This window comes from Psammomys obesus, unplaced genomic scaffold (genome assembly GCF_907164565.1).
Source record: "Psammomys obesus unplaced genomic scaffold, mPsaObe1.curated_primary_1811, whole genome shotgun sequence".
Classification (NCBI taxonomy): domain Eukaryota; kingdom Metazoa; phylum Chordata; class Mammalia; order Rodentia; family Muridae; genus Psammomys; species Psammomys obesus.
In genome coordinates, this window is record NW_026596131.1 from 13,927,385 (window position 1) to 13,939,816 (window position 12,432).

The 12,432-nt window shown below is 56.5% G+C and overlaps 1 protein-coding gene across 2 annotated transcripts in view; it reads right to left on the reverse strand.

Annotated features, from left to right (window-relative positions):
• The window catches only part of Rbfox3 (RNA binding fox-1 homolog 3), a 401,184-nt gene extending 389,001 nt beyond the window's left edge, over positions 1-12,183 (reverse strand). For both annotated transcript variants that reach the window (XM_055592148.1, XM_055592149.1), the window contains exon 1: positions 12,114-12,183. The gene's annotated coding sequence lies outside the window, so the exon portion shown is untranslated. The remainder of the gene's footprint in view (positions 1-12,113) is intronic.
• Between the last annotated feature and the right edge of the window lie 249 nt (positions 12,184-12,432).

Genomic DNA, 12,432 nt, shown 5'->3' on the forward strand with positions numbered 1-12,432 from the left:
TAGCAACACATCAACCAGTTAGGGTGGCACATGCTTGTAATGCTAGGACCTGGAAGGCAGAGGTAGGAGGATCAGAAGTTCAAGTCATCGTCAACTAAAGCTCCAGTTACAGAGTAGCCTGGTATATCAAACTGTACGAATAAACAAACAAACAAATGATATTTTAAACACCTGGACCACGGGAAGGGTCCAGGTGGGCTGAGAGGGGTAAATGTGAGCCCCTGCCCTAGAACCACTCTTCTCTGAGCAGGGCACAGCTGGAAGTTGTACTTGAAGAACAGCCTCCTGCATGCAGATGGCTAAACCTCACGAGCACACACACAAATACACACACACACAGTGCCAGCATGTACACTGCCATAGGTCACCAAGAAAGACTGTCGTAGCACACACCACTGAAGTGCGACCTCCTTGGTGGCTGCAGTGTCCGTGGCACAACAACGGCAGGGCACAGCCCACCCTCGTCTGCACCCCACATGCGGAGTTCATTACGCATTGACTCTGGGGACAGCCTGTGTCGTGGCCGCTCCGGTGGCCAAGGCTGGGGCTGTGAAAGGCAGAAGGACTCTTTTTTAAAGGAAGAAAAATCCTAAAGGGCCCTTTCAGCCTTTCGGTGCACATAATTGTAGTATCCGAGTTAATGAAAGGCCTGGCCTGCTGGCTGGCTGAATAACCACTAATGCCACAGCCTCAGGGGGAGCAGCTCCATCTCCACATGGAAAGCAGACCACAGTGGGGTGGCGGGAGGGGCGGGGAAGGAGGAGGGGAACACTCGGAATAGAGAGCACTTCCAGGAACCACAAGTCTCCCACGCGGGATCATATCGGCAATTAGCCGGTAGGAGGCCCATGGAGCGCTGGCATCTCCTCCCCACAAAGACGAAGTTTCCTTGAGGAACCTGCCAGCATCTTCAAGGCCCTGAAATAACACACAGAACAAATGAAGAAGAACAACTGTGGGGTTTGGCTGTCGCTTAGAAGTCCAGTGCCTGGCAGCCTCGCAGAGGGCTGTGAGGTTCAAACACGCGGAGGTCGAGAGGATCCAAGAAGTGAGCGTGCGCTTATGCATGTATGCACGATATGATATATGGGCAAGTGAGGGCAGGAACACGCAAGTGTTGGTACTCGTGTGCAATGCTCCCAACAAGCAGGATGCATGTCCTCAAATCTGCACACACACAGGCACAGGTATGTGCCTTTACACACCTAGCTGGGCACATATCCTGGAGTCCTGGCTTTCATATTGGCCAGATGCAAAGAATAAACACCTTGTAATGGTGATACTGGGAATTTACCCCTAAGTCCTCCAAAATGAACCACATTTTGGACCCCAGCTCCGGCAGAGCTTAGAGTATGTCTGCCTCCCACACAGTCTTCTGGAATCTTCCACCCCATGCCAGTGGAGGATCCTGCCTAAAGGCCCTAGGACGCAGTCTGGCACAGCTGTTTAAGCGGAGGTGACCGATTTATTCCAACCCTCCTGCCTCTTAACAGCCTCGCTCTCCTCCAAGCCTGCACCGCTTTAATTGTCCATCACTCAGGGCAGGGAGGACCCATAAATCTGTCCTCCCAGCTGCTTGACCTCCAACAGCTACCCACCCCCCTCACACAATCCCACCTGGAGAGCTGGCTTGGAAGCACAGAGAGAAATGGGGACTAAATGTCGGAGGACACGGTGGCTGGAGGGTCACAGACGGGGAGCCTGGCTGCTACAGACAGTGCTGCAGCCTGAGTCGGAGTCGGGGCCTCTGCTTCCTGGGTGCTGGCCGGCTCTGGCTGGTGCAGCACCCTCAGCATACTCCAGGAAAGAAGAGAGGAGCCTGAGGTACCCCAGAGCTCCCTTGGCTGGCTACAAAGCTGAACAGCCTCGAGGAGAAACACCTGCAGTGCTCATGGTGCAAGGGGGACCTGACGGTGATCCAAGGACCTCTCTGACGTTCCTGGGGATCTGTGTCCCTGCCACGGAGCCTCAGGCTCGCCCCTTTCCCCTCCAGCAGCCCAGATGTGCAGTACCGTATCACAAAGCGCTGAGCCATTGGACGGCTACCCAAAGGCTCCTTTCTCGCCTTTGTTTTTCTAGCTTTCATTCTAGCTTACGGAAAGCCACCGCTGGGGCCTGTGGTTCTCCCAGGCAGGTCTTGTGTGTCTTCATAGGATTTGATAGAAACATAGCAAGGAAGGGACAGGAATGAATTCCCTGGAAGGCAGGCAGGCTGATGACTCCTGAGGAAGAAAATGAGTCTGTGGAAGAGGGGTGTCTTCAACATACAAAACCTGACCCCACTGTTTAGTCCTGCCTGCTCTGGCGATCTCTGCTTCAAAGGGGACGTTCAGCCTAAGGGCTGGTACCCCTGCGGCACCATTTGCTGCTGAAGCATGGATGGTGCAGGAAAGCCAAGGCCAGTGTCTATGATGCAACCATCACAGAGACATGCATGCTCTAATTTAAGGCAAGCTAGACTGGAGTCCCTGCCAGGGGTGGTGTTGCATGGTCTAAAGCATCTGTGTGTGTTCTTCTATGTATATGTGCACATGTATGTACAATCCAAAGGACGGCTTCAGGTGCCCTCCTCTGCAATGCTGCCCACTTCCTTTGGAACAGGGTCTCTCCCTGGCCTGGAGTTTGCCAATTAGGATCGAATGGCTGGTCAGTGCACCCCAGGGTCCTCCTGTCTCCCACCACTGGGGCTCCAACCTCCTGCCACCACGCCCAGCTAATCACATGCATTCCAGGGTTTGACCTTGGGCTCTTGTGTGAGTGACTTAGCAGCTGAGCCAACTCTCCAGCCCCTGTCTGTCTTTCCTAAGTCCTGGGATGTGGTGCGCAGTCAGAAAGATAAACGGACATACTGGCAGACAGCCCTCTGACGGTTGTCTCAGACCCTATAGCCAGGGCTTTACGGGTCAGGGAAAGAACAGCGCCCCCACAACCAGCACATCGCCCCCTCCGGCTTCTGCCCCTGTCCTCCGGGCACCACCGAAGGCAGGCAGCTGTCTCCGTATCAGCCGGGCTGCCTCGTGGGCTGTCAAGGAGTGTTGATTACAATACTATGCCGCTGACAACCATAATTCTCACCTTAAGTTCCTCTCCTTTCCGTTAAGATTCCAAAGTACTTGACTAATGTACCCTCGGATAGCACCGCCTCGAGGCCCCATTACAGGCCCTTAGAGGGAAGGCATGGGGACGAGCTTGAGATCCCATGCCCACCTGCAGTGTGCCAGCAGACTATGCAGGCAGCCCCCGAGGGCCTGGTTTCCCCCTCGCCTGTCCCTGCACCGCCCCCCCCCCAGGAGGCGAGCTTAATGGCCTCTCCTTGGTGAGAGAGAGGCGCTGTCTCAGGGAGGTGGGCAGGCTCTCTGCTTATTTCTAATGGCTCTATCAGAGCTATGCCTTGCTTTCCTCATGAGTCCTGAGACTCTGAAAACAGCTCCATGCCGAGGGTGGGGTGAGGTGGATTCACTTGGGAGGAGAATGCCACAGCAGCAACTCACAGGCTTAAGAGGACTCCAGGATGCTGGGATGGCCATCACGATACATCTTCCTCCCAGCTGGCCATGACCAGCACCCCATCTCCATAGAAAGCCTAGTGCCCAGCTCCAGGAGTGGTGGCATGGGGCACATCTAGAGGACACACCAGGGGACAGGCAGGAAGGAGCCCAGGCCCTTGGGCACCGTGTCCAGAGCGACTCCTAATGCACAGGCCGTTGGGCAGAACCTCATATCTCCTGCCCAGCCACAGGGTGCCCCCTGAACATGAGCTGCTAGGCTCTAGCCTGGAGACACCCCGCCCCACCCCTGAGGGGTCACCTGGCATTTCCATCTCACCAACAGTGTAAAGCTGAGCGTCCTGTCCTGTCACCTGTGACGTCACCTGGACCTGCTAGCAAACAGCATCACCTTGTAATCAGGAAACGATTCTGAAGCTGTCCCCGCATCCCTCATGTGACCCCAACGCATGCTTTCTCCTCTTTTACCTCCCCACACGCCGGTGCCTCCCACACAGAAGGGGTGGTAAAGCCAGTCTCTGCACTAATGCAGGCCAGTCTCTGCTGAGCAGCCTCGGCCTTGGTGACCAACCTGGGTGATGTGGTCAGCAAGCTTGTGTCCCCTCCCCTAACAGGCTGCAGCCAACCAGTCGGGGCCAGCACACTGTCCCTGCACAGACCACAGCACCGCCGTGATAGGCTGTGTGGGCCATCTCCCACCGGCTCTGAGGTCTTGCAAAAAGTAGTTCGTGCCCAGCTTTGTTTATTCCTGGGGCTGTGTTCTCCTTCAGTGTCCATCTAACTGTCCAGGTGATGGGTGTTTTTCTTTTTCTTTTTCCATTTTCATGTATATGTGGTGCTCACATGTGCATGTCGGGGGGCACATGTGTGAGTGTGGGGGAAAGCCATGTATAGGCCTAAGGTCGGTGTCTAGATCATTCTTCCAGAGTATTCACTAAGTCATGGCCTCTCAATCAAACCCAGAGCTCAACAATATGGTTAGTCTCCATAGTCAGCTTGTTCTGAGGATCTCCTGCCTCTGCTTCCTGAGGCTGGAATTACAGCAGGCTCCCAAACCCACCCAGAATTTCACGTGGGTTCTGAGGCGCTGAACCCAGGCCCTTGCATTTGCACAGCAAGCTCTTTAACCACTGACCCATCTCTCCAGCCCAACAGGTGATTCTTTGAGCTGCCTTACTGTCCAATCTCAAGGGAAGGACCATTAGCAAAGGGTTAACTTCTGAGGCTAACAGGATCAAGGGCCAGGCCAAGCCTTCAGGAACAGAGCAGGCATGTGAGTTGGGACACTAGGGGAGGCCATGAGCAGCCCCTGTCCTCACTTTCCTCTCTCACCGCAGATCTCAAGCTGATGGCAACTTGGGGCCTGCACAGTGTGAGACAGCCTCCTGTGAACTATTGAAAGGTCACCCTGAGCAATGGAGATGTGGTCTCATGGCAGAGGACTTGCCTGGTACATGTAAGGCCCTGGCTCTGTCCCCAGAACTGCAAAAATTAATGTTTTTTTTTTTAAGTTATCCTAATGCCTCTCTGAGGGGAACAGAGTGAAAAGCCCTTTGCACTGCCACAGGCATCAACAATGAAGTGGGGTGAGAGGCAGCAGGCACCAGCAGGCACCAGCAGGCACCAGCTCAGGCCTAGGATGTTCCCTGGCACCTAATTCCTAAGGAGAAAGTTCCAGGAAAAAAAAGAGAGAATTTCCACCAGGCAGTGATGGCACACACCTTTAGTCCCAGCACTAAAGTAGAGGCAGAGGCAGGTGATCTCTGGTTTGCAGAGTGAGTTCCAGCACAGCCAGGGCTACACACACACACACACACACACACACACACACACACACACAAAAGAGAGAATTTCCTTCCCCTTTAATTTGGTGAACAAACCACTTATCTAAATTCAATAAGAATATCGAAATTATTAAAGTTCAGTGAGAAATTATTTGATCTTTGTTTAATTTCATTGCTTTTAATTATTCATATACATGGGGAGCCGTACGCATGTATATGTGGATGCCCAGGAAGCCTAGAGGTGTCTGGCGTCCCTAGAGCTGGAAGTATAGGCAGTTGGGGGTTGTCTGGGGTAGGTGCTGGGAACTGAACTCAGGCCATTTCTAAGAGCAGTCTTCAGTCTTAACTGCTGAGCCACCTCTCTAGCCCCAAGAAATCGTGTTTCAAACTGAATCCATCTTTAAAAAAATTATTTTAATATTTTATGTGTATGGATGCTTTGCCTGCATGTTTGTGCACCGTATGTATACAGTGCCCTCAGAGGCCAGAAGAGGGCACTGGGTCCCCTGGACTAGAGTTGCAGACAGTATGAGCCACCATGCAGATGCTGAGAATTGAGCTCTGCTCCGCTAAGGGATTAGCCAGTGGCCTGTGCCACTCTGAACCACCTCTCCAGCCCCGTCCTTTATAAATACGTGTAAAGCTCATGTCTTTGGGTTCCAGTGGATTTTATAGAGAGCCTCAGTGGGAAGGGCTGCCAGTTTGTCTGGCCTCATCCTGCTTGTCCAAGAGAAACTCTTTCTGCCTCACAAGGCCCAGTGGATGAGCCATTGCTTTCCTGGTCCTGACAAGACGAGGACACATCAGTGAGCAGAGCCACAGCCCTTGGTGCCTGAACTGCCCACAGACGGAAATCGGAATGGATCGCAGGTCTGCACACAACTGCCTCACCTGCCCAGCAGCGAAGAAGCAAGGGGAGGGCGCACGTTAGGTTTTGCTTATTTAGGGGGAAATTGCAAGACCAGGTGCCTGGGAGGGGAAAAAAAAGGCACCAAGGGTCCACCTCTGGTACAGAAGGTCACTTCGTAGTCTCAGCTGTCCATCCCCCAGTGTGCCAAGGAAAACTACAGATGCAGGCTGTTTCTTTACCTGTAAAGGGTTGCTTTCTTTAAAAAGCTATGTGATGGTTTCAATTGAGATGCTCCCAGTTGGATTATTCGGTCCCCCATTGGTGGCACCGTTTGGGAAAGCTTAGGAGGCGTGACCTGGGTGGAGAAAGTATGTGGCTGAGCGCAGGTTTTGAGAGCCTGAGGACTGCTCTCTGCTCCCTGCGCACAGTCTGAGGTATGAGCCCTTAGCTGCCTGCTCTTGCTCCACGCCTTGGCTCCACCACCATGGACTCACTAACTCCAAATAAACTCACTTCTCTAAGTTGCCTTTGTCGTGGTGTTTCCTCACAGCTGTAGACAAGCAACTGCAGCAGACAGGCCTGATGATCTACCCCCTGCATGGGCTTCCCGGCACAGCCCACCAGCACGGCAGGTGGTGGCACTCCTGCCTGGGCAGCAGGCTAACGGCATAGAGACTGCACGCTCAGAGACGCATGCAGGGCTGACAGTGGCCCTCCACCGTGCTTCTATCCCTGAGAGCCTGCCGAAGGGTCTGTACAATGAGCAAAGCAGTAAGTGGGTAAATGCTTCTAGGAATATGCAGAGTAGTCCTTGCTGGTAGGAATGTGTTCTGGCCTTAAGTAATAGGATCTTGGAAAGGAACTGTGATTAAGACTCTCCGGCTTCAGGGCCTAACAGGAAACTGAAGGTCTCTCGGTGGGCTGGGGTAACAAGAGGCAGCAGGAGCCTATCCGAGCCAGGGGAGGTGGAAGCTGGCCATGTTCCGTGCAGGAGTAGAGACTGGCTGCAAGGGAGGTAAGTTCCCTTCCATCTTTACTCCTAAGGAGGGTTCCAGAGTCCACAGCTCCTTTCCTGGAAAGCGTGTAAGTGGTAGTGGGGAAAATGGCCTACCTCATCCTTGCTTTCTGCTGTCCTCTCTCTGTTTTAGCCCCTGTGCTGTGGCCTCCTTGCCAAGAGACCAAGAGATGGCAGATGGAGGAAGGAGGGCGCAGAGAGCTTGCCCCTCGGATCTGAACCAGCACTAGCCAGATGACATGCAGCCAGGGCTGCCGAGAGACACACGAGCCTAGGCCCCTCCCACAGAGCTCTGCTTGGCTTTTGAAAAACACAGTTATGAATACATCATGTCTGAAGTCTGTGTGGACCCAAATCCCACAGGAAGGCACACTTTGAGATATTCGTATCCTTAACACCAGCTGTCAACTTTACATAAACCCAGAGCCACCTGGAATGAGGGAACCTCAGCCGAAAAACCGCCCCGAGCAGCTTGACCTGCCGGCATGTCTACGGGACCTTTTCTTAACCGGTAATTGATCCAGGAGTATCCAGCCCATTGTCATGGATGCCAGCCCTCGGCAGGTGGTTCCAAGCTATGTACGGAGGATAGCTGAGGGAGCAAGCCAATAAGCAGCATTCCTCCATGGCCTCTTCTTGAGTTCTTGCCTCAACTTCCCTCAATGATAGAATACAACTTGTAAGATGTAATAAACCTCTTCAAGGCCCATTTGGTCACTTTCATTGAGACAACAGAGAAGTGGACTAGAGCAGACCTCAAGCAGAAGTGGAACCTGTGGTCCTTTCCAAGCCATGAGGCCTCCTCTTGCTGGCCACCCCTCACAAAGGACCCTTCACCATGGCCATGGCTCCTGAGTTGGGGACATCTAACTCAGCCTCTCTCTCTCTCTCTCTCTCTCTCTCTCTTTCTCCAGATTCTAACCTCTGTAGAAACTCAATGTGTGTGTGTACTGGAGCCTGCCCCAGGCTGCCAGAGAAAACATTCTCACATGCAGGAGCAGATCTTAATACTCTTCATTATCTCAAGTCACCTTCTGAGGCGTGTTTTGGTGTCAAGTGAGCGTTGGGGAAGCTGTGATAACACAGTAATTTACTAAGAGCATTGCACGGAAGAGCATGATTACCAGGAGCCGGCTGGGTCCCTGGGCATTCCTGTCAGAACACCGGCCCTCTAGCTGTGGCTACTGGCATGGAGCAGGCCCCACTTTGCACCTACAAATCCCCTCCCTCCCCCCACAGGCAGAAAATCCCAAAAGCACCACCCAGCCCAGAAAGCACAAGGGGTTCAGAGAAGGAGATGAAGCAGAACATACAAATTAAAAGGAGACCCTGCTGCCTCGAATGGCAGCTGACTTCAGAAAGGCAGCAGAAAACAAGACGTTTAGGTGGCCTGAATGTTTCATGAACCTGTGAAAATATCAGGCTACTTCAGAAGAGAATAAGGGGAGGCAGGCAGCTAAGCAAAAAGATGTTGGCACAAATGGGAGGTGTCTGCGAAGCTGAGGCCCACGCAGGCAGGAAGGCCTGCTGCAGGCGAGGACGTGGGGAGAGGCGGGCTCCCCAGCAGACACGGCTCCGAGAAAGGGGGAAACTTTCTAGATGTTTTTTCCCCCCTTCACTTGTTTAAAAATAAAAAATTCCTCAGCGCACGTCAGCTGCGTGCCAGGCTCCATTTGTCTTTATAACAGAGTATCAGGCAGGAGTGCAGGAGATAAATAAACACAGAGAGACAACAGACCAAACCTTGCAAGCTCACGGAGGACTGGGGGAGGCGAGCCTCATGCTGCAGTCACTGAGAAATAACATTTCAATCTTGATCCATGCCCACAGACAGATTCGCCTCTCCTCACTGGCCCGGATGATCCCCCTGCCGCCCCCTGCATTGGCACTTCTGGGTATGACAAACGCCCTGCTGGGACCAAGCCTTCCTGTTTAACCCCACAGTCCATCCAGGTCCAAAAGCTAGTGTGCACTGCGGGGGAGGGGAGGGCAGGTGAAGCAGACTCCCCCCCCCCGCCCAGCAGGGCCTCTAGCTTCTGTCCAGCGAGGGAGTGGGCAGACGCCAGGGTGCCAGCTAGAAGGCTGCAGGACGGAGGCCAGATCTTGTTGAACCAGCTCGGCTAAGACCAGGAGTGAAGAATGGCGTTTTCTCTGCTGGCCAGTTCATCCCCAGCATCAAATAGTCCTGCCATCTCTCTTGAGTGGCTGCCACAAGACAGAGGCACACTGGGGAATAGGGCCCAGGAGGCCTCCTTGCTGTAATTATGTCTGGGCTGCTGGCCTGGATTGCTCTGACCCTGGTGGCATGGGGACTCCTCCTCAACCCTCCAAGCAGGGCGAGGAGTCTCAGTGGCCCCTGGACACAGACGCCCAGAAGGGTAGAACACCAGCAGCCAGGCCCTGGCCCTGTCCTTGGTGCTGCCGCCCTCTGCGTGGCTGCGAGGTGGGTTGGCCTTCGCTCCTGACCGGTGTCTGTTCCCTGCGGAAGGACAGTAAATTCACCCAGGCTGCGGCTCTGTCTGAGGTCGAGGAGCCTTTGCGGCGAAGGAGCATTGCTAGAGGCTGGCTCTGTGGGACTTTCCCAGCTCTTTCTATATACCCAGGACCACCTGGTTGCTTGGGCCCCAGGCCTCCGGGGAGGAAGGGGCAGAGTAATTGTGGGTTTGCTTTCAGTGGTGGGAGTGGGAGGGAGGGCAGAGTGCTGGGAAACGTTGATCTGTACCGGAAACCCTCGGTGGCTCCGAGCAAACGCCCTGCAAGACATGGCCAACGCTCCCCTGGCACTCGGCTGCCTCCGCAGGATGGGCCTGAGGAGCCCCTCTCAGCTCTGTCTCACCTCCCTAGCCTCCCCTGGGTTCCCCATCTCCCCTACTCCCTCACCCGTGCAGGGACAACTCCGCCTTCCCAGAGCTCCAAGCCCAGCCAGGAACCGAGGGGTTAAGCGCTGCTTCCCTGAGCGTGCAGTGCGCTCAGCTCAGCACAGCTCCCACGCAGGGAGGCCTCTGGTCCCCGGAGAGGGTGGAGACGGGCAGCTCGGTCCTCCCCCTGGCCCAGGGGAGCTCCTCGCGGTGGGAGACTGAGGGGATGGCCCTGAGAAGGTGCCCCCTGCCCCACCTGCCCACCCCTACAGCTGTCCTGATGGCCAGCCAGCAGTGCAGGCTTCCACCCGCAGGCGCCTTCTCCACAACTTCTCCCTTCCCAGTAGTCGCTCACCTGGAGGGTCTGGTTTTAATTAGTGTAATATCCCCGCTACCAGAGCCGCCTGATTAAGACATCCGCCCAATCCGAGATGCGCGCTTAATAAGCACGTTCTGCTGTAATGTTTGTACTTTTTTTTTCTTTTTTCTTTTTTTTCTTTTCTTTTTTTTTTTTTTTTTTTTGCAGACCAATAAAACCAAATCTGGTTTCTGATCACTACCTGAGACCTTATTCCATTAGCCCCGAACCTGCTCTGGACCTCAGACTCCCAGGTGCGCCCGAGGCGCCCCAGCCTAGCCCGTGTTTGTGACAGAAAATTAACGACCCCGAGCGCACCAGAAAGCACTTCCCCTCCAGCCGGAGGAGGAAGAATCTTGCCCAGAAGAAGAAAGGATCCCTCGGTCCCTGTCCCTGGCTCTCCCTGTGGATGTCTTGGGCATCAAGAGACTACTGGTGCCAGCCGTGTCCTTTTTAAAAGTGACCATTAAATAATTAGAGTGCCTCTGAAAAGCAGAATCTGAAAGGTGGAGCAAGGATGTGCCTCTGCCATCCAGGGCTCTCCTCACCTCGCTGCCCCCCCACCCCCGCCACCACCACACACTCACACACACCAGTAGACGTCAGTGGGCTTCGGGAACAGCCAGCCCCCAACCTCGTGTGAGACCCAGGATCCTGGGCCGACTCCAGCTGTCTAATGGGGTCGCAATGCCCCTCCGTTCTGGTCGCCTCGCCTTGCTCCTGGTACAGACTGGATGCGGGACCTGGACGGCCAGGACACTGAGGGGCTGCGTGCCAATGGATAGGCGCCCCCAAATGACCGCCGGCCTGGAGCCACCCCCTCACGCCGCCCTCCTGAAGAGGAGAGCCCCAGGCGAACCCCGCCGCCTCCCGGGGCCACTCGTCAGAAAGTTTGGGCCAGGGGTGCGCAGGCCACCTTAGCATGGCTTTCCCAAGCAGGCTGTCCCAGCCCTGTAGCTGTGCCGAAGCTCCTAGCCTTGCTCTCGCCTCTGGGAAGGCTCGGCCCGCGCGCCCACAGCTCTCAGGCTGGAGGGCCCTGTACGCCCCCCGCACCCGCCGCTCTGTTCCACGCACGCCGGAGCGCTGCGGGCCCTGGTCCTCCCGAGGGAGCCTAGGAGACCTTAGCCCCCCCCCCCCCCCCCCCTAGGGTTAGCAGTGCCTCGGCCGGCTTTCCTCCCACGGACCCCAGCAGCCCTCCCGAGCCTGGGAGTGGCTAGAGTCGCACGCCGCAGCGCAGCAGGGTCGCCAGCCCCGCTTTCAGCCGCGCGGCTTGGAGTCGCCTCCCCATGCGCCCCGCGGACCGGGATCTCCGCGCGCTACGGCTTCCCCCAGCCTGGGAGTTCCCAGAGCCGGGCATTGTGCCGCCGCCGCCGCCGCGGCCGCCGCCGCCACGGCCACGCAGCGCGCGGGACTCCCCGGTGTCTCCACGGAGCCTGACCCCGGGCCTTCCCATTCACAAAACCTCCCCCCTGGTTTCCCCGCCGAGCCCGGAGCCGCCACCTCAGTCCCCGCGGAACTCGGGGACACCGACCCCGCGCGCGGACCCCTGACCCCCAAGGGCGCCACCCCTTCCCCGCGCGACCTCAGGTCTGTCCCCGGCCACGCTCCGCAGCCCCGCTCCTCGCCGGCCCCGCCTCCCACTGCGGGGTCCCGTGCGCCCCTCCCCGGGCCGAGCCCACGGCCCCAGCCGGCCCCCGGAGATGGTCGCGACCGAGGTGGAAGCCCGGGGGCTGGCTACTCACGGGTTCAGCGCTCCCCGCGGCAGGTGACGGGGCCCCGGCGGCCATGCCCCGGCTGCATCCCGGCCGCCCCGGCGAGCTGGCGGCAAGGGGCGCGAGAGGCCGGGCTGGAGCGGCGGGAGCGGCCGCGGCGTCTCCGGCGACCACGCGAGCTACTGGGGCCGGCGCCCGACTGCTGTCCGAGGAGGTTTCCGCTGGCTCCGGAGCAACGGCTCCGTGTCCCCGCTCAGCTTGCCTCGCCGACTCTCTCTCTCTCCTCCCCCCCTCCGTTCCTCTGGCTGGCTCGGCTGGAGCGAGAAGCAGGAGCACGCGGCGGCGGTGG